The 21,938-nt window shown below is 53.7% G+C and overlaps 3 long non-coding RNA genes across 3 annotated transcripts; 2 read left to right on the forward strand and 1 right to left on the reverse strand.

The window, feature by feature from the left end:
* The first annotated feature begins 1,616 nt into the window (after positions 1-1,616).
* LOC141980421 (uncharacterized) lies at positions 1,617-3,958 on the forward strand. Its single transcript, XR_012637552.1, has 3 exons — positions 1,617-2,053; positions 2,973-3,153; positions 3,522-3,958. It is a non-coding gene; the product is annotated as an uncharacterized LOC141980421 (long non-coding RNA).
* A 5,717-nt stretch (positions 3,959-9,675) lies between these two features.
* On the reverse strand, positions 9,676-13,356 carry LOC141980424 (uncharacterized). The gene is made up of 4 exons (XR_012637556.1): positions 13,213-13,356; positions 12,579-12,731; positions 11,007-11,167; positions 9,676-10,853 (listed from the first exon to the last, which is right to left on the reverse strand). It is a non-coding gene; the product is annotated as an uncharacterized LOC141980424 (long non-coding RNA).
* Positions 13,357-18,415: 5,059 nt separating this feature from the next.
* LOC141980425 (uncharacterized) lies at positions 18,416-21,654 on the forward strand. The gene is made up of 3 exons (XR_012637557.1): positions 18,416-18,461; positions 20,362-20,428; positions 21,201-21,654. It is a non-coding gene; the product is annotated as an uncharacterized LOC141980425 (long non-coding RNA).
* Positions 21,655-21,938: the final 284 nt, after the last annotated feature.

Genomic DNA, 21,938 nt, shown 5'->3' on the forward strand with positions numbered 1-21,938 from the left:
GGTACACGGAGGTGAAGTGACTTTCCCAAGGCTAAGCAGGGAGTCTGTGGCAGAGCAGAGACCCAAACCCAGCACCCCGAGCCCCCAGGGCTGTGACTGAACCACTGGGCGACCTTCCTACCCGGAGCCTCCGCTGCGCTTTGAGTGTGTGGGTGGGCCAGGCCCTAGACCGAGACACCAGGCGGGGGCATGGGGAAAGGCACATGGGTGGGAAGCAAGAAGGGGAAACATCAGGAAGGGGAGCAAAAACTTGGAGAAGAAAGAAGAGAGGGGCAGGGGGAGGAGAAAGACTCCCCATGGCTTGTCCCTCCCAGCTGCCACCTTCCCACAGCCATCACTGGCCCACAGCTGCCAAAGAGGCCCCAGGCAGGTACAAAGTGGAGCGAACCTCAGGTCTTTCCACGGGGCTGTTAGTAAAGACACCTGGAGCTGAGTGTAATCATTTTAAAACCCTGTAACTGCTGATCATGTCCTTACCTAGTTCGTTACTATTTTAATGATGGCATTTAGAACCCAATAACAATAATCAGTAGAATATGAAAAGTGCATAAATAGGCTGAAAATTGGCAGTTGGGGGGAGGCAGGAAGGGGGCAGGAAGGAGTGAGTGGGAGACCACCCAGGGGAGGGGAACCAGGGGGAGGGGCAGAAAGGGGTGGGGTGAGTTGGGGCTGGGGCCTTGGGGGAGAGGGCGGAGCCGGGATGGGGCACCCACTGGCAAAACCAAAGGCAACATCTATGCTACACACCAACACTGGACTGGGTGAGGCGTCTGGAGCCATCCTGCACTGGGTACGTGGGAGGCTTGTAGGATCAGACCCTAAAATAGCTTTGGAGGGAAATTCTAACCCCCCCTTCCCGTCCCGACCTGTCACTGGGAGGTGCTGGCACTGACCCAGGCCGCCGAGCACCACAGACAGAGGAGACCAATTTTATCCACAAAAAGAAAAGGAGTCCTTGTGGCACCTTAGAGACTAACCCATTTATTTGAGCAGAAGCTTTCGTGAGCTACAGCTCACTTCATCGGATGCATAAAGTGGAAAATGCAGTGAGGATGTGTGTAGCTAGTGCGCCAAGAGCAGCAGCGTGGCCGTGGCGGCTCGGCCGGTGGCTGGGGCTAGTCGCCTGAGCATGAACCCAGCCGACGCCATGAGACGGCCCCGGGTCACTAGCCTAACCCCCCACACGGCCCACAGCCCCCGCTGTCCCAGCCCTGAGCTCCCCCCTCGCCGCTCTGCCGGTGCCCCTCACTCCCGACCCGCAGCCCCCGCTGTCCCAGCCCTGAGCTCCCCCCTCGCCGCTCTGCCGGTGCCCCTCACTCCCAACCCGCAGCCCCCGCTGTCCCAGCCCTGAGCTCCCCCCTCGCCCCTCTGCCGGTGCCCCTCACTCCCGACCCGCAGCCCCCGCTGTCCCCGCCCTGAGCTCCCCACTCGCCGCTCTGCCGGTGCCCCTCACTCCCGACCCGCAGCCCCCGCTATCCCAGCCCTGAGCTCCCCCCTCGCCGCTCTGCCGGTGCCCCTCACTCCCGACCCGCAGCCCCCGCTGTCCCCGCCCTGAGCTCCCCACTCGCCCCTCTGCTGGTGCCCCTCACTCCCGACCCACATGACCTGCTATCTCAGCCCTGGGCTCCCCCCACACCTCTGCAGTCTATATGTTTTATGGAAATATGCTTATAAGTGTGAATATGATGTAACTGGATTGTGCTTTATGCACAAAAGTCTCTGGTAAGGTCTCATTACAAGGCTTATCATCTCCTGAGTGTGGTCATCCTATCTGTATCATTCTTGTACACGCGTCATTCTTGTGTCTGAGGCTAGAAATATGAAGTATGACTCTGAAGTCCTGTTGTAATTATGGACAGTGTGGGCCGTTGATGATGGTTTGGAAGCTCGATGGCTCCCACTGACTGGGACACTGGGTTGTAAATGGCTCTGTTCACCTGGTGCGGGCTAGCCCCGGAAGAATGGAGACAAGGGGGCTCACAGGACATGTGACATGTCCGGAAGTCGCGGCCACAGGAATTGAGGGCTGCTCTCAGGACGCCATGAGGAGAAGGTCAGAGGCCCCCACGGGGCGGGCGGAGGGTGAGGTGGGCGGAGCGGGTCCCTCTCCCGTCCTCAGCCACGTGTCGCCCGCGCCACAAGCAGCCCGGCCCCGACCCTGCCCTGCTCCAGTCCGAGTCTGCGCCCCCTGATCCCTCCCCCACCCATGCACTCCCTCAGCACCCCCAACACCTCCCATAGTCCCCCCCACACCCTCCTCAGCCATTGGCCCCCGACATCCTCTCCAGCCCCCCCAGGGGCCCCTCCATCCCCCCATCCGCCCCAGCCCCGCCCTCCATCCAGGGGATCCCTCAGACCCCGCTCCCCAAACTCCCCCCTAGTTCACCCCAACCCTTTTCCTCATCCCTCGGCCCCCAGCGTCCCCCGAAATGTGCTGCTGCCCCCAGCTCCTCCCCCGCCTCAGCACCCTGCCCCACGGACTCCCACCCCTTTCCCCATTGCTGGCCCCACTTTCCTGTCACCCCCTACCCCAGTCCATCCCCAATGTGCCAGGTTCCTCATCGCCCGTCTCGGCTACCCCCCAAACTGCCGGGTTCCCCTTTCCAGCCACCGTGGAGCTCTCAAACACGCCCCCAACCCGTCCCCTCTGGGGTCTCTAAATCCCCTATTCCCACAGTGCACCTTGGTAACCCTTCCCTCCTCCACCTCGAATCCCCCATTCCCTTCCCTTGGGTCCCCCTGGACACCTCAACCCCGCAGTCAGCCCCCCACATATATCCTGGTCACTCATTCACACGCTGAGCTAGTCCTTCAGGGGCCCCCACAGCCCACCAAACTTCTCCATCCATGAGCCCCGTGGCCCCGTGGCTGGGAAGGGGGGGCAAGCTCCCAATGTGGCTGGGCTGGGTGTGGGTGTGAATCTTTTCCTGTCTGGTGTGTGCTGGGCTCACAAAGACTCTTTGCTCGCTCAGGGTGGGGTGTGGTTTTTGGCCGAAGGTGACACCGTTTGGGAGCCCTGTTGTTGCGACGGGGTGTCTGCAATGGGGCGTGGGAAGGAGAAGAGCGATATGAAGATGGCGTCTAAGACGAGGCCAGGTGACTTCTGTGGAGGGAGACATGCTGGACAATGCCAAGGATTGGGGAGACAACCAGGTGTGAGCCCAGGGTGCAGAAAGCTGGGGAAGGGTGTCTGTGTCTGTAACACTTCCCTGTCCTCTCTCACAGATGGAGTCCAAGAGAGGTAGGAAGGAGAGGACGAGCGCCCCAGTACTCAAGAATAATAAGGTGTATCCTAGCTGGGCCCGGGGCTCTGTGGGGTTAAGACCAGTGGAAGGGACAAGAGTCTCCTGTGCAGAGTGACGATTTTGGGTGCAGGTGCAGAGGGGGGATTTCTAATTGTATCTGTGATGGCATAATGGGAGGAGGGTTGAAGCCAGAGCCCTCGGGTGCAGGAGGAGCGAGAAGAGGAGCCTCACCACCATTGCTTTTTCTTTCCCTCTTGTGTTGTGTTTAATACCAAGGGGAAAGAAGTCATGAGGACGGAGTCCAGCCCCGAGGTGAAATGGAAAGTGAGCGAGAGCAGTGAGAGCGTGAATCCTGTTGATGCCAGGCAAGACCTGTCCAGCTGGGAGCGAAGCAGCTGTCGCTGTGAGTGAGGTAAGTGTCTGGTTTGGGGAGGGCTCTGGTCACAGCCCCCCTGGCTCCAAGCAGGGACTTCTCATTAGCTGGTGTGGGTTTCCTGCCTAGCTGTGGCTTCAAGGGAGATGATGTTGCCATTTACGGGGGCTGATCATCTCTCTGGCCAGGAGTGGGGTGTGCTCCCCAGGAGAAGGTTGGATCCCTGAGGGTGACTCCCTGTTCTGAGTTTCTTTCCTTCCTCCTAGGTTTCTCTCTCTCTCTCTCTCTCTGTCTTCTCTACTGTGTTGGCCAATTCACACTCAAACTCTCTCTCTCCTTTCAGGAACACCTATCATGTTCAGTTGCCTACATCCTCTTCCTCTGCTCCCCCCTCCCGGTCTCCTCTGGGCCCGGCTGGGTTTGTCTGCCTATGGGCATGGTCTCTGCCCTACTGGGAAGGACGCGTACTGCCTGCCAGGCTACGGGGGTTGCTCCTCCCACTCCCTATCTTCTTAGAGAGTCTGGGGAGACTTCATTGGTGTAACTGGGTCACAGCGTGAGTGGCCAGTCGTGCCTTTTGGGCTGTGGGGTCTGAGACGGAGAGGGGTGGCTCGCTCTCTTTGGGCGACTTTGGGCACAGGAGAAGTGGGGCTGGGATTAGAGATGCCAAGAACCCCCCTAATCACTCTCTAGTTCCATTACTACATCACCCAAAAGCCTCGCTCAGGGTCCACGCCCAGTGCTGGGTTTCTGATTAACCTTTGGTGGGGCCGGTGCCAACATATTTGTGGGCGCCCCATGGGGCGATGGAGCATGGCACGGGGGGGGTCTGTCCTCAGAGCGAGGGGTCAGTCAGGGGCAATATGGCATGGCAGGGGCAGCCCCGCTCCACCCAGAACGAGGGCACTATTTACGAACCAGCAGTTGCCAGATGCACAATGGGCCACCCAGCCCTGTGCTGCCAGCGTGCCCCTTCCCCTCAGGGGTGGGCCCATGCTGTGCCACACAGCCCCCCTGCCCAACACTTGAACATCCCCCCTCCAATTCCCTATGGCCAAAGCCCCCCCCAGTCCCTCTGTGCCCAGCGCGCCCCCTCCAGACCCTGCCAAATATGCACAGTGCCCAGCACAACACCACAACTGTCCAGCACCCCCAACAGAACCCCCACTCCCTAGTGCCCCAACACACACGTTCCCTGCCCCCTCACAGCCCAGCATCCCCCGGCTCCAGGCCCTCTAGTGACCCACTCCCCCAAGCCCTGCCTCCTGGCCCCACTCACTGGCCCTGCTGGGAGGTGAGTGTGTCAGCCGGGCTGAACCGCCAGAGCTGGACCTGGGGCGGGGAATCGCTCTGGCCCCTCGGAAGTGGTGCAATCAGCCAGTCCAGGGCCTGCCCCTGCCGGGCTCCATCAGGACCCATTGCCTGGAGGGGCCCAGCCAAGCCCCTCCCCCCGCACTGCCCTCCAACAACCAGCCGAGACTGGCCAGGCTTCTGCATCAGTCCCAGGCAGCTCAGCTCTGGGGAGACAGGTGGGGCCCGACAGGCCTGCAGCTGGAGGTGCACTGGGGTCCTGCCAGGGGACAGAAAGAAGCTGGCAGGGGGGCCACGGGGTGGAGAGGAGCCCTTGGCCGTCCACGGAGCAGGCTGAGAGGAGTAAATGGTGGGCGGGGGTGGGGACCAGTGGGGTCTCGGGGTGCAGTGCATGCGGAGCAGGCCAGGGCCCCTTCTGAGCATGTGCCCGGCTCCATGGAGCCACTGGTGGTCTTGTTAACCTGGCACTGCCCATGCTTCGAAGGGGCTGTGGCCCAGCCCCTTCCACTTGCCATGTGCCCTCAGGTCCCCCTGCCAGCTGGCTCATCTCCCCTCCCCCCATCCACTGCTCGCTCCTCTCAGCTGGCCAGGCGCGGGGATCCTCTCCTCCCCCTTCCCCCCTACACCCCTACCCCCCGCCACTGCTGGCTCCTCTTCGCCACGGGTGGTGGAAGCTTTACGGCGAAGGCTCTTTTATCGGGCACTAGCTCTCTTAGCTCAGGGCATGGGGCTCCCACTGGTGTCTCTAGACTTCATCCTCTGCCCTGTCTCTCCGAACTCCCCAAGTCTTGTGGAAGCGAGCCTGCTCCTCTCGCAGGTGGCTGACAAAGGAGGCTCCGGCCCGGTGAGGCTCTGGCATTGTGCAGAGCACGGTGCAGCAGGGAGTTATCACTAGGGCCGTAGTTCTTCCTTCCCAGAAACAGGACGTACGTGTGGAAAATGGGGCAGCTCCCCCAGCCCCCCCAGGGCAGCACAAGGTCAGTGTTTGTCAACAGGGATCAGCAGGAACTCCTACCCCTGCATGGGCTGGGATGGATACCTGGCTGTCCTGGGCCCCTAGAAGTGTGAGAGCAAAGGGAAGGTTTGTTTGTGGATTTTCCCCTTCAGGGAACCGAAGGAGCTTTTTCTCTGAGAGCTGCATGGGAGGAAGTGAAGGCTCAACCCTGAGCTGGAGGCTGGCAACGACATTCTGTTCAGGGCTGCTGGGGGGAAGCTCCCTGCAGTGATGCTTAGAGGCTCTCTGCTAAAATCTGGCCTGGAAGGTGTTAGTGTTGTGCTGATTGATTGGCTGTAGGAGCTCTGTTGGGAAGAGTGCCACTCTGTCATAAAAATAAAGGAAAGGGTAAACCCCTTTAAAATCCCTCCTGGCCAGAGGAAAAATCCTCTCACCTGTAAAGGGTTAAGAAGCTAAAGGTAACCTCGCTGGCACCTGACCAAAATGACCAATGAGGAGACAAGAGACTTTCAAAAGTTGGGAGGAGGGAGAAAAACAAAGGGTCTGTGTCTGTCTGTGTGATGCTTTTGCCGGAGACAGAACAGGAATGGAGTCTTAGAACTTAGTAAGTAATCTAGCTAGGTATGTGTTAGATTCTGATTTCTTTAAATGGCTGAGAAAATAGCTGTGCTGAATAGAATGACTATTCCTGTCTGTGTGTCTTTTTGTAACTTAAGGTTTTACCTAGAGGGATTCTGTATGTTTTGAATCTAATTACTCTGTAAGGTATTCACCATCCTGATATTACAGAGGTGATTCTTTTCTTTTTACTTCTATTAAAAGGCTTCTTGTAAGGAAACGGAATGCTTTTTCATTCTTCTAAGATCCAAGGGTTTGAGTCTGTGGTCACCTATGCAAATTGGTGAGGATTTTTACCAAAGCTTCCCCAGGAAGTGGGGTGCAAGGGTTGGGAGGATTTTGGGGGGAAAGACGTGTCCAAACTCTGTTTTTTCAGGAACCCAGATAAAGTTTGGTGGTGGCAGTGGAAATCCAAGTGCAAAGGGTAAAATTAATTTGTACCTTGGGGAAGTTTTAACCTCAGCTGGTAAAAGTAAGCTTAGGAGGTTTTCATGCAGGTCCCCATATCTGTACCCTAGAGTTCAGAGTGGGGAAGGAACCTTGACATGGTGGCAGAGTGGTGGGATTAACCTGAAATTATTTTGAGATCAATTTGAGATTTTTTGAATGAGAAAAACAGATTTTAGAAAGGAAATATTTTTTTTTTCCTTTGGGGCTGCTGGAAAGGAGGTCCAACTGAAAGCAGCTAGTTTTTTCTCTGCTTTGGGGCCAGAGCAGAGACAAAAGGGTATTATCTTTGTGAATTGCAGGTTTTCTTTGCCTGGAGGCAGAGTAGTTAACCTCCTGCAGGGAAATTCACAGTCTTCACAAACCTGAGGTTTTTTTCCCCTAAAAGTAAGTAGTGGGGTGTTCTATACCCATTTGCCTGGAGACAAAAGTGGTAGGTGTGTTGTTTTTTTTTAGGATTTTGATTTTTTTTACAAGGAGCACAGATTTGAAAAGGATTTTTTTTTCTTTTGGGGCTGCTGGAAAGGAGGTTTCCAAGTAGTGGAGGTTTTTTGCTTTGATTTGGGGCCAGAGCAGAGACAAAGGGAATTGTCTTTTTCTGTAGGCTGGCAATCACTATCAGAGAATAGGTATCCTATTCCAGCACAGCAAAATTTTACAGCCAAGTTTTGTTTGTTTATTTCTAAATCTCGGGTGTAAAGTTAGTTAAAAACAGAGAGGATAGGATGACAGACTCCACGGCTCAACAAAAGCTGGAATTAGCCAGATTTCAGGCTGAGGAAAAACAAAAGGAACATGAAAGACAGATAGAACTCATGCGGCTGGAGAAGGAGGTACAGGAGGCTGCCCACAGGAGGGAAATGGAGGCAAGGAAGCATGTGGAGGAGGAGAAGGAAAAAGAGAGGAAGCATGTGGAGGAGAAGAAGGAAAAAGAGAGGAAGCATGAACCGGAGATGGAGAAGGTAAAGGCTCAGAAGAATATACCAACAAACCCTAGCAATCCTTCTCCAGGTACCACTTCCCATCCCAGAAAGTTCCCCACCTACAAGGCAGGTGATGATATGGAGGCCTTCTTAGAAAACTTCGAAAGGGCCTGCCTTGGGTACAGCATCTCTACCGACCAATACATGGTAGAGCTGAGGCCGCAGCTCAGTGGACCCTTAGCTGAGGTGGCGGCTGAAATGCCTAAAGAACACATGAAGAAGTATGAACTGTTTAAATCCAAGGCGAGAGTCAGAATGGGGATAACACCCGAGCATTCTCGTCTGAGGTTCAGAGCCCTAAGGTGGAAACCAGATGTGTCATTTACCCGACATGCCTACCACATTGTGAAACATTGGGATGCCTGGATATCAGGAGCAAGTGTTGAATCTCCAGTAAATTTGCCCTTCCTAATGCTAATGGAACAATTCTTAGAGGGTGTTCCTGAGGAAATAGAAAGATACATCCCAGATGGGAAGCCCAAAACTGTAATCGAGGCAGGAGAGATTGGAGCCAGATGGGTGGAGGTGGCAGAGAAGAAGAAAACAGGTCTTAGTTGGAGTGGAGACCAGAAGGGACAACCCCAGACCACACCCTATTACCGGGGGCCACCCAAGGCCCCACCTACCTCCCAAAGAACCCTCCAGACACCTTATCGTCCCACCACCCCATTCTCCAGCAACCCACCTCGCCCCAGTGACCCGTCAGCTGGACGGTGTTTTAAATGTAACGATCTGGGGCATGTAAAGGCCAACTGCCCCAAGAACCCCAACAGATTACAGTTCATTGCACCGGAATCACACCAGGGATCCACAGGCCCAGATACCTCCCAGATACCCTTGGAGCAGAGGGAAACAGGTGGAGTTCACTCTCTAATCCATTTGGCCTAGCTCCAGGCTCATTCTGTAATCAGCTTGGCTAGGCACCAGGCTGTGCAGCCCAGGGGAAAGCACCCTGTTACAGGCCTGCTCTGCCCACTCCTACTCTTACTGGCCTGGGGTCCTTCTTCCCCATTTCAGACCTGGTTTCCAGAGGGTCCAAGTAACACAAGCCCCACTGCCTGGAACTGGAGATTGCTTGTTCTGGTGACTCTGACATTCAGGCCCTTCATCATTCAGAGGGTGACAGGCGTGGTGAGGGAGCTGGAGAAATCCCACTGCTGAGCGGAAGGAAGTCAAAGGATTGGGATTCTGGGAGATGATGGGTTCGTTTGCCCTGCTGCGGGAAGTGGAGCTGGAGACCGGAGATACCATGTGAACAAGATTACCTGATGCCCTCTTCATGCCCGAGAGGCTGGAGCCTCCTCCCAGAAACGCTCTCAGGAGTGCAGGTTCAAGGACTTGGCTGGGGAGCTCCTTTCTAGGAACAAAACCAGGGTGGTATGATGATGGAGATGTCTGTCCCAGAGCTAGGGAGCCAGGGATGGCGGAAGCTCCCAGCCAGGCTATGCATCAGGGATCCCATTTCTCCCCCAAGAGACCCACGTGCCCCAAAGAGTAAATAGCTCTTACCTCCAAGAGGTCATTGTCCCCATCTTGGGATCAGGCTTTAAGTATTAGGCATAAGTGCACTGTCGCATGCCCTGCTCTCCTGGGCTAACCTTCTCAGCACAGCCCAGGCATGCTCTTTTTGTCAGTGGGCAGAGCACGTCCTGCGCTGATTTCCCTTTGCAGGATCTCTGACAGGTGTTACTGCTACTCCATGAAGATTGCCAGCTGCGTCTGTAGCTCTTCTGCACTTCCTACCGCTTCTCTTGGTTTTCTAGGAGCTTCTGGAGAACCCCCTAGACCTGCTTTGGCTGCTTAACCAGTTCCTGGAACTGAGGTGGAAAATCCAGTGACCAGCTTGGTCCCTCAATAGGCCCGCTTGGAAGGACAGACCTTCCTTCAGCAACCAAGACTTCCATCAGCCCTCACGGATCACAGGGAGAATTAAATCCTGCCGACTATGCAAATCATAAACAAATCTGTTCATCGTTACATGCTCCCTGGTGACCAGGCACAGAATCACAACCCTCTCGCTGGCCTAACATCCCCCATTAATGCTCCCTCAAGCACCATGGCAGTTTCTCAGCCTCTGGCCAGGTCACCACCTATAGTCCACCCTTCCAGGGCCCAGCTTGCCTCACACTAAAAGTCCAAAGAGGTCTTTCCACAGAAAGAAGCCCTTGTGCCCTTGGTGGGGCTCTTGCTCAGCCTGCAGCCCCCTTGCTGTGTTTGGTAACCCTTTCTGGGTGCATGTATGCCCCCTTCTTTGACACTGGTAGCAGCCCAGGGCCCTGTACCCAACAGCTAGGTCTGCTCTTTTCTCTTTGCTGAAGTTTTCCCTGGCTACTTCCTACCTGTCTTCTCAAGTTCCCCTCAGGACTTTTCTTGCTGCTCTGAGCTTCCTACCTTATTCTCATTCCAGTTCATAGCCCAGCTGGGTTTTATCACCGCTGAAGTCTGGCTCTATAGGGAGAGCTACATGGTCCCCCTCAGGTAGGGCTCATTCTGTAATCAGTTTGGATGGGCCCCAAGCTCTGCAGCCCAGGGGAAAGACTCTGTTACAAGCCTTCTCTGCCCAGTCCTGCTGTTACTGGGCTGGGGTCCTTGCTCCCCATTTCAGAGCTGGTTTCCAGAGGGGCTGAGTACACACAGGCTCCACCAGCTACAGCTGGAGTTTTTCTTCTTCTGGGGACTGTGACATTCAGGCCCTTCATCTTTCAGAGGGTGATAGGTGTGATGAGGGGGCTGGAGAAACCCCACTGCTGATCGGAAGGAGATCAAAGAGTCCAGACTCTGGGAGCTGAAGGGTTCGTTTGTTCTGCTTGGGAAAGTGGAGCTGGGGAGCGGAGATGCCATGGGAACAAGACGGCATAATGCTCTCTTCCAGAAACACTCTCAGGAGTCCAGGATCAAGGACGTCTCTGGGGAGCCTCTTGCTAGGGAACAAACAAGTGTGGAACATTGATGGAAACGTCTCTGTCCTGAGGCTGGGATCAAGGGATGGGGGAAGCTATCAGCTAGACAGTGTATCAGGGATCCCATTTCTCCCCCAAGAGACCCCCATGTCCTGAGGAGTCCATGACTCTTACCTCCAGGAAGGAGCAGGGTCTTCCATCTAAGACTCTTTGAGAGCCGGCGTTGCTTGCTTTGATAGGACGAGGTGACCAGTCTGCACTGCTCTGTGACGTGGCTCAGCTCCGGGATGCTCCCATCTGGGAGGCTGTGCCAGATCCCAGGGCCTGGGAGAGAGCTGGGAAGGAGGCTCCTATTTATTTCCCACCCAGAGACCCCACAGAAGGGCCAAGGGGAGAATAAAGGGCAGGAGGTGAAGCTAGCCCTAAGCCTCTGTCCAACCCCCACCTCCTCAAAAGTGGAGCTTTCCGAGCTTCAGTGGGGCTGGGGCTGTGGCCCTGACACAACGGCCTTTCTGCACCGTATGGGGCAGGGAGAGCTCTGCCTGGGAGCAGGGGTAATGGGATGGGGATGGGTGTGAGGGAAAGAGCTCCTGTCCCAGAGGAAGGAATCTGAGAGGGGAGAGAGTGCCAGGGGGCTCCATTTCCCCTTCCACTAGCTCCCCACTGACAGGGACCAGAGCAGTACCTGCAGCAGGGAGTGGGAGTTGCTGGTGGTCTCAGAGGCACAGCCCCTGCAGTGCCTCAGGCACCTGGCGCAAGTGCCGGATGATGTGGACCTGGCGCCTAATATTGGCCGTGACAGCCTCCTGCTGCAAGGGATCGAGAACCTGTCATAGACTCAGACGCCCACGAGGAATCAGGGGGGATTAAGGGCACCTGGAACAGCATTTGCACCCAGCACCTGCCCAACTCTGCGGGATGGATTCACCCTCCTGACCCCCAGAATGGAGTCTTGTTGTGCTTTCGAGTCACCTCCAGTGGCAACCCCCCTCCTTGTAGGGTGAGCTCCTGCCACCGCCCCCTCAGTGCCCCTGACAGCTGTTGCACCTCCAATCCTCAGCCCAAGTTCTCAGAACCGTCTCCTCCACCCCTACCCAGGCAGGGCAGCGAGGGGGCTCTAGCAGGAGGGAGAAGGGATTCTGGCAGCAGTGAAGTGGGATGGGGGGAGGTTGAGACCTGTCCCCAAGTCATCCCGGCCATTCATGCTGAAGCCACAGCATGGCAGCCCTGGGGAATGGGGCAGATCAGCAGCCCCTGCTGACTGAATCCTCCCGTTCTCTCTAGAGCGGGTCCAACCCTGCCAGCAGCAGGACAAGCTTCCCCCGCCCATGTGCCTCACAACTGCCTGGTCTGTCACCATGACCCGTCAGTCCCTGGCCTCCCAGGCTGCCAGTGATGGGAGCAACTCTGGGTGGTGGCTCGGGTGACAGGAGAGGCTCGCAGAGGGCACTTAGGGGACTGTGCTGCTCTTCCCAAGAGCGATAAAACTGTGTCCTAAGAACATAAGTCCATGATGAGGCAATGCTTGTCATTAATTAACCTTGCTAAAGAGCTGGGTTGGAGCTGCTCCAGGGACAAGCTGGCTCCCTCCTGCTCATGGAGGTGAATTCATCTCCCTTCCCAGGAGCACCTCCTCTCACCCTCGTTCCCCACCAGGCTCCTTGCTGCCAGGCCAGCGAATGGCCATAGGATGGGAATGAGGCCTGGGCCCTGCCTCAATCTCCTGAGTCTAATGCCGCTGCTTACCTTGTCCCCCATCAGCTGCTGGCCTTTCCCTAGGAGGGAGTATGTGAGGAGCAGCCCAGCCTGGCTGACATGCAGCAGGGGGTCGTGGATGGCCAGCACTGCCGTGCGGAGGAAGAATCTTCTCTGCTCCTTTGAAAAGAACTTCCTGAAGACCTAAAACCAACCATATGTGAGGCTTCAGCAGATTGCCCAGAACCAGGCTCCAAATTCTGGACTAGAACGGCATCTCCGTCTAGTGGCTCCAGGAGGCAGCCACCCCCACTCCCATGCCCCGGCAGAGCGTCCTTACCTCCCCCACCCTGGCTGTGTTCTTGTAGCCCAGGAGCCTGCTGTCCTGGTGCCAGTCCCAGACCCACAGGTCTTCAGCCTCATGGATGGTCAGGCCCGGGAAAGAGAGACACACACATTTGTCATTCTGGTTGCAGTGTTTGTCTCCTTCTAATCCCATTGGTGGCTGCACAGTGGGCAGAGTCCTCGCTGCATGCCTGGCCCAACACAATTGCAGGGGGTGGTGTAGAACTCCGAAAGAGATAGAGAGAGACTCATCCCCCAGCTGGGGTCAGTCTGAGAGAAATTGGCTGGGGTCCCAGTCTCACTCTTCTAGCGGGTGCCATTTCCCAGCTGAGTTCCTTACCCCTCTGGTGCAGCAGCAGCTGGTAGAGCCAGTAAACCCCCTCCCTGGCCTGCCGGCTGACGTCCTTCGATGGGTCACAGATGAACAGAGCCAGATTTGCCACATGGTGACACATCCTGGGGAATTCGGCTGAGTTCTAATGGAAGGGAGAGGGAGAGGGAGAGGGAGAGGGAACTCCATCAGCATTTTCCTGTCAGCTCCCAGTCCCCGCCCCGGGCCACGACTCTCCTTCCCCTTAGCCCCTCTGCAGGAGATGCTAGAGCATAGGAGCTAGAGCTAGACCCTTAATTTTCTCTCCCTACAAGGGAGCCTGGAGGACAGGGATGTGGGCAGGGCCCTCTATGAGGATTTGCTTCCCTGTCTGCTCCAGGATGACAGGAAGGCATGAATCTGGAGCAGGGTCCCCTTAAAAGCCCACAGTCCTCACTTAACCAGGACAAGAACTTGACTCAAGCCAAGCTCATTTCATAGATTCATAGATTCATAGATATTTAGGTCAGAAGGAACCATTATGATCATCTAGTCTGACCTCCTGCACAACGCAGGCCACAGAATTTCATCCACCACTCCTAAAAAAAACCCCTCACACCTATATCTGTGCTATTGAAGTCCTCAAATCATAGTTTAAAGACTTCAAGGAGCAGAGAATCCTCCAGCAAGTGACCCGTTCCCCATGCTAAAGAGGAAGGCGAAAAACCTCCAGGGCCTCTTCCAATCTGCCCTGGAGGAAAATTCCTTCCTGACCCCAAATATGGTGATCAGCTAAACCCTAAGCACATGGGCAAGATTCATCAGCCAGATACTACAGAAAATTCTTTCCTGAGTAACTCAGATCTCACCCCATCTAACAGCCCGTCACAGGCCATTGGGCCTATTTACCATGAATATTTAATTACCAAAACCATGTTATCCCATCATCCCATCTCCTCCATAAACTTATCGAGTTTAATCTTAAAGCCAGATAGATCTTTTACCCCCACTGCTTCCCTTGGAAGGCTATTCCAAAACTTCACTCCTCTGATGGTTAAAAACCTTCATCTAATTTCTAGTCTAAATTTCCTAGTGGCCAGTTTATATCCATTTGTTCTTGTGTCCACTTTGGTACTGAGCTTAAATAATTCCTCTCCCTCTCTGGTATTTATCCCTCTGATATATTTATAGAGAGCAATCATATCTCCCCTCAGGCTTCTTTTGGTTAGGCTAAACAAGCCAAGCTCCATGAGTCTCCTTTCATAAGACAAGTTTTCCATTCCTCGGATCATCCTAGTAGCCCTTCTCTGTACCTGTTCCACTTTGAATTCATCGTTCTTAAACATGGGAAACCAGAACTGCACACAGTATTCCAGGTGAGGTCTCACCAGTGCCTTGTATAACGGTACCTAAACCTCCTTATCCCTACTGGAAATACCTCTCCTGATGCATCCCAAGACTGCATTAGCTTTTTTCACAGCCATATCACATTGGCGGCTCATAGTAATCCTATCATCAGCCAATACTCCAAGGTCCTTTTCCTTCTCCATTACTTTTAATTGATGCGTCCCTAGCTTATAACTAAAATTCTTGTTATTAATCCCTAAATGCATGACCTTGCACTTCTCACTATTAAATTTCATCCTATTACTATTACTCCAGTTTACAAGGTCATCCAGATCTTCCTGTAGAGTATCCCTGTCCTTCTCTAAATTGGCAATACCTCCCAGCTTTGTATCATCCGCAAACTTTATTAGCATGCTCCCACTTTTTGTGCCAAGGTCAGTAATAAAAAGATTAAATAAAATTGGTCCCAAAACCGATCCTTGAGGAACTCCACTGGTAACCTCCCTCCAGCCCGACAGTTCACCTTTCAGTAGGACCCATTGTAGTCTCCCCTTTAACCAATTCATTATCCACCTTTCAATTTTCCTATTGATCCCCATCTTATCCAATTTAACTAATAATTCCCTATGTGGCACGGTATCAAATGCCTTACTAAAATCTAGGTAAATTAGATCCACTGCGTTTCCTTTGTCGAAAAAATCTGTTACTTTCTCAAAGAAGGAGATCAGGTTGGTTTGGCACAATCTACCTTTTGTAAAACCATGTTGTATTTTGTCCCATTTACCATTGACTTCAATGTCCTTAACTACCTTCTCCTTCAAAATTTTTTCCAAGACCTTGCCTACTACAGATGTCAAACTAACAGGCCTATAATTACCCGGATCACTTTTTTTCCCTTTCTTAAAAATAGGAACTATGTTAGCAATTCTCCAGTCATATGGTACAACCCCTGAGTTTACAGATTCATTAAAAATTCTTGCTAATGGGCTTGCAATTTCTTGTGCCAATCCCTTTAATATTCTTGGAGGAAGATTATCTGGGCCCCCCGATTTAGTCCCATTAAGCTGTTTGAGTTTTGCTTCTACCTCAAATATGGTGATATCTACCTCCATATCCTCATTCCCATTTGTCATGTTACCATTATCCCTAAGATCCTCATTAGTCTTATTAAAGACTGAGGCAAAGCATTTGTTTAGATATTGGGCCATGCCTAGAATATCCTTGACCTCCACTCCATCCTCAGTGTTTAGCAGTCCCACTTCTTCTTTCTTTGTTTTCTTCTTATTTATATGACTATAGAACCTTTTTGAAGGGTTCATGTTTAGTCCATCCACCTGGAAACAGTCAGGGCACACCCTGACCGTTGTGTAGGAGCAACACATTGCTCCATCCAAGGACGAGGACCAGATATGAACCCTGGGAAGTTAATTAAAGGACAGTAATCGTGGGAAGCTTCCTTGGCCTGGCCTCAAGGCCTGAGAATTAGGATTGTAGTAGATAGAGGCTGGAAAATAAGAATATTAATCAAAGTGATGTATTCCTTTGTTGTGTCTTTTTGCGGTGGAAGTAGGTAATGCGCAGGGGGGGAAAAATATAATAAAAGGGAAGGTGGAAAGCTGAGAGGCAGCAGCCCTTTTCAGCTAACCAGCTTGCTTGCTTGGATAAATCTGTGTTCTGTCTCATCATTGAACCGCCACAACTGGCGCCCAAACGTGGGGCCCTCAGCACTCACTTCGCCCGGCAAGGGTTTCAGACGCGTCACTCATCCGCTTCGCGGATCCCGGTGAGTATTTTTCGTTGTGGTAAGTATGGGAAGCTCCCTCTCTGCTTTGCAAGTGCAACACCGCAATGAGCTACAGTATCTGCTGCGTAAGGCTCAGCATGACTGCCCCGCTCGAGAACTCACTCTCCTGCTACAGGAGGTGAGTGCCCAGTGCCCGTGGTACCCTGAAGCCGGAACCCTTAAGCTAGCGGACTGGGAGCGGTTGGGCCAGACATTGCACAAAGAGCCTCGGGCGTCCGTGCAGACTTTACATGCCTGGCAGCTCTGCTGCGACGCGACACAGCGTGTCGCCTCGGACAGGCCCTCCCTCGCGAGGCTGGTGATCTCGCCACGCCCGTCCGCTCCTGCAGCCATCCCCGCTCCTGACAATGCGACACAGTGTGTCGCCTCGGAAAGACCCTCTCCCGCGCCAACAGAGGGGCTGCCGATCCCACCACCCCCGTCCGCTCCTGCAACCATCCCTCCCCCTGCTTCGCCCCCAGTGCCTCTATTACCACCGCCTCCCTGGCCTTCCCCACCGGAGCCGGTGTGTGATCGCCCTCCGCCCGTGGGGCCCCATGCTCCAGGGCCCCCCGGGGGGTCGTCTGCATCTGCTCAAGGGCTTTCGCTGGTGCAACAAATGGTTCACGCAGCGAAGACTCGCTCAAATATTACAGCAGTGGAGCTGGCTGATCTGGTCTCAGTTTGTCCGGTGACCTGGCAGAACGATGGCCAGGGCAACCAGGTTGCAAACTGGGTCAGTTTGCCTTACTCGGTGATCAGAGAGGTAAAGAAAGCGATTCGCGAGTTCGGCCTGACTAGCACGTATGTGCGGGGTCTCATTGAAGGGCTAGGTACTGGGTACACCCTGGTCCCTGAAGATTGGAAGGCGCTATTGCGCATGATGCTGACACCCAGTCAGTACGTTATTTGGCTTAGTGAGTATCGGCAGATGGCGGAACGCCAAGCCCAGGTTTATAGAGAGCAAGGTATCATTTATGAGCAATTGGCAGGGGAGGGCCAGTTTGCTACTGTTCAGATGCAGTCTCAACTCCCTCAGGCCGTCTTCCCCCTTATTTCCACCTGCGCCCAGCATGCTTTCCGGAAGGTCCCGGATTCGGGCAAGCCTACTAAAAGCTTTGTTAGTATTCGTCAGGGTGCATCAGAGTCCTTTCTGGATTTTACCAACAGATTGCAGGAGGCTATCCTCTGACAGGTGGATAACCCTGCGGCAGCTCAGGAGATCCTGTTAAAAATGGCGGTTGAAAATGCGAACGAGGATTGCCGCCGTGCTCTCCAGGCTGCACAAGCCTCTGGCATTTTAGAGCTCTCAGACATGCTACGGGCGTGCCAAAACATCGGCACACAAGCCCATAAAGCTGGAGTTCTGGCTGCCGCCCTGAAAAGAACCGGGAAAGAGGGGAAGCGTTGTTACCGCTGTGGCAAGGAGGGTCACTTCCAGCGGGAGTGCCGCTCATCAAAGGCACCCGCCTGACCCTCAAAAAAGTGCCCCAAGTGTCGGAAGGGCTATCACTGGGCTAATCAGTGTCGTAGCGGGTCAGGAAACCGCACGACGGGTCCCCCCCCGAACCCAGGGCCAAACGGGGGTGTTTCCCACTCAGACAACCGTTCCTCTGCCTTAAAATCCATAGACTCTATGAGGGCGGCGACTGCTGGAAGTTCAGGGCTTGATTTGATCATGCAGGAGGACACTGATTTTCGGCTGCCAGGGGAGGTCTGCGCCATACCTACCCAGGTGACGGGACCTCTCCCTGCCAGCTTTGTGGGTCTCGTTCTCCCTCGCTCTCATGCTGGGAAACAGGGCTTTTTTGTCATCCCCGGGGTCATTGATGCCGATTACACCGGCATTATTAAGGTTCAGGTGTGGACTCATCTTCCACAGTCGCTCCCGCGTGGACGATCAATTGCACAATTGATTTTAGTCCCCTATCAGGTGCCAGCTGCCGAGGATCGAACTCGGGGCGGAGGCGGCTTTGGATCAACGTTGTCTCACTCGCCGTCTCACAGCGCGTCCTCTCCACTTGTTGCTCTGACAATGTCAGACCGCCCCTCGAAACCTCAGTTAACACTTCTCTTAAATGATGTTCCTTTCACAGGGCTGGTGGACACTGGAGCTGACGTTACGGTGATTCGTGATCCGGAGTGGCCGGTTAGTTGGCCTACGGTTCCTTCTAAAGAGTTGTGGGGGATCGGGGGTAGTAAACCCGGGCGACAGAGTTTGTCTTGGGTCACAGTCTCTAAACCGGGAGGCCGTACCCTTGCTACTATCCGCCCTTTTGTGCTCCCTGTCCACCTCAATATTTGGGGCCGTGATTTACTTACAAAGCTGGACACCACCCTCGATATTAATATCTGATGGCTCAAAATCCTCCCTCACCCACATTGCCCTCCGCATTGCCCTTGGTATGGCAATCCTTAGAGCCCATATGGATTGACCAGTGGCCCCTCCCTCTAGAAAAGCTAAAGGCGCTTCAATCGCTTGTGCAGCAGCATTTGCTGGCACAGCGCTTGGAACGCTCTACTAGTCCCTGGAACGCCCCGGTGTTCGTTATTAAGAAAAAATCTGGTGCATGGCGGCTGTTGCATGACTTAAGGGAAATAAATAAATGCATCCAACCTATGGGCCCCTTGCAATATGGATTACCAAATCCAAATTTAATTCCTCAAACCGATCAGCTCTGTGTGTTAGATTTAAAAGATTGTTTTTTCACCATCCCCCTTTGCCCACAAGATCATGAAAAATTCGCGTTTACGGTGCCACAATATAATAATCAACAACCCTCTCAAAGATATCAGTGGAAGGTCTTGCCCCAGGGAATGCAAAATAGTCCAACCTTGTGTCAGCTTTTTGTGGATCGGGCCCTCGCCCCTTTTCGTGCCCGGTACCCTACGCTAAAGGTCTACCATTATATGGATGACATTTTGCTTAGTGGTCCCCAGGTCACGGAACAACAGATTGAATCTTTGTCTCAGATTCTCGGCCAAAATGGCCTGTTAGTGGCACCAGAAAAAATCCAACGCTCTTATCCCTACCACTACCTCGGATATAAGGTTTTACAAACCTATGCTGCTCCGGTTCGTCCGGCACTAACTCTACCTCAACCCCTAATGCTTGTTAAATTACAACAGAATTTGGGTCATTTAAATTGGATTCGGCCCTATTTTCGTCTCCCCACCTCAATGCTGCAGCCGTTGTTCGAGCTCCTACGCGGAGCCCGGGCACCGGGTGCAGTTATTGCCATCACTGAAGAGCACATTGCCTGCATTCGACAGATTAATGCAGCATTGAGTCAGCAGTTTGTGGACAGACTCCCTGAGGTCCGTCCCCTACGGTTGGTTCTTCTTGCCACCCCTCATACGCCCACTGCAGCTCTGTTTGTACCCCGTACGGATACAGCCATCTCTATCATAGAGTGGCTGTACCTCTCCTCCACTCCTCCTCGGAATATTTATCCATATTTAGATGCCCTGTCCGATCTTGTTCGTAAAGCCCGCCACTGTGCAGTGCAACTCACTGGCACTGATTTAGTTACCATTGTGTTCCCCTTGTCCCATAGTGAATTTGATTCCTTGTCCCACACCTCCTTGGCCTGGCAGGTTGCTCTTTGTGATTATGTGGGAGAGATCTCTTATAATCCCCCGAAAGATCCTCGGTTGGTGATCACACAAAAGGTGCCACTGATTGTTTATCGTCTTAGCCGCTCTCAACCCATTGGTTCAGCTGTCACTCTTTTTACTGATGGCTCCCCACGTCGAGGTGTAGTCACCTATCAATTGGGTGACCCCCCTCGTTGGCATTCTTGTTTTACGCTGCCCCAGCGTTCCGCGCAGCGTTCAGAACTGGCTGCTGTTATTTTAGCCTTTCAACTTTTTGCTGATTGTCCCTTTAATTTAATCGTGGACACCCATTATGTTTATCAGGTAATTGATCATTTACCCCTTGCCCTTATTACCCCTCAGGTCGATGCGGACCTCCTTCGCCTGTTTTTGTCCTTACAGTATTTTCTCACCACTCGTAATTTCCCTTATTTTGTTGCTCATATTCGCAGTCACACCCCTCTGCCTGGGACACTCACTGAGGGCAATGCGCGCACCGATCGCGCGTTACGTGGTCAGGTAAATTCCCTTTTTTCTGACCCCATTGAAAGCCATGCCTTTTTTCATCAGTCTGCCTCTGTCTTGGCCCGGCAGTTTCACATTCCTGCTGATCATGCACGTTCCATTGTTCGTTCCTGCCCCCACCGTGCCGCTGCTGCCCCTGCCTTTTCTTATGCCGTTAACCCCAGAGGTGCCGCAGCGAACCAGCTGTGGCAAATGGATGTCACTCACGTGCCACAATTCCGCCCCTATTCGTTTTTACATGTTTCCATTGATACCTATTCGGGGTTTCTGTGGGCAACCCCACAGCGTGGGGAAGCCACTGCTAAAGTTATTCACCATTTGCTAGCCTGTTTTTCTGTTATGGGTCGCCCAAGCCAGATTAAAATGGATAATGCCCCAGCTTACTGCTCCACAGCCCTCTCCACTTTTTGTGCCCGATGGGACGTCCGTCTTAAACACGGGATCCCTTATAATTCCACAGGCCAAGCCATTGTTGAACGTGCCAATCGCACGCTCAAAACCTTGCTTGATAAACAATTAAAACAAGGGGAGCTGCGTCTCCGAACCTTAGGAGACATTCAACAACAAATGCATATTCTTTTGTTTACCTTAAATAACTTAACGCTGAACGCAGATCAGCAGACCCCCGCGGATCGCCATTTTCACAAATCTGAGGTACTGGAAAGACCGCGTGTCTTTTACCGTCAGCTGCCCGATCCGCAGTGGCTGGGCCCAGTACCTCTAATCACTTGGGGTCGGGGATATGCTGCTGTGTCTCTCCCTGCAGGACCATTGTGGGTTCCGGCCCGGTGTGTGCGACCGGCACTGAAACAGCATGGCGTGGCACCAGGGGCTGTCGAACCCCATACCAGAGTTTCAACTGACCTTGGAGGAGACCGCGGCACCTCCCGGGTCGACAACAGCGGGACGGAAACGGAGGAGGCGTAGCGTCCCAAGCCGGCCCGTGACATGGGGAGCAGTAAAAGCATTGGTCGCCGCGGCTCAACGAAGACTGGCAGCAGATCAACAGCCAGAGACTCCTGAGACTTTTTTTGTGGCGATTCTCGCCCAAATCACTGCTAATTCTGTGATGATTGTATGCCTTTTGTGCCTGCTATTTCCTGTAGGGGTTGGCTCGGGAGAGCTTCCCCCGTTATGAGCCCGAATGACATATAACCTATGGGAAAGATTGGCTTCAATAGCAAATGTTACCCACTTTTGTTTGTCTGATTCTGTAGCAGCCGGAGATTTGTTAGGTACATGCCTCATTCCAGTATGTCATCACCCTGAGAAGATAGGGAATGAGACGATGCTCGCTGCTTATGCGAATCTCTCTTCCCAGTACTCTGGCATGGCTAATTGGGGCCCGGCCAACTATACTCTGCCTCACACGGCTATATCCCTCCACACGCCGTACCCGGCCGGGGCCAACAATGTCACCTGTGCGCGTGTGGTTAACTGCACTAGTACAAAGGTGCCCTTGGGCTGTCGGCAAATTCCTCAACCCCTTTTAAATTGTTCCCAC

Source organism: Natator depressus, unplaced genomic scaffold (assembly GCF_965152275.1).
Source record: "Natator depressus isolate rNatDep1 unplaced genomic scaffold, rNatDep2.hap1 scaffold_35, whole genome shotgun sequence".
In the NCBI taxonomy this organism is placed as follows: Eukaryota; Metazoa; Chordata; order Testudines; family Cheloniidae; genus Natator; species Natator depressus.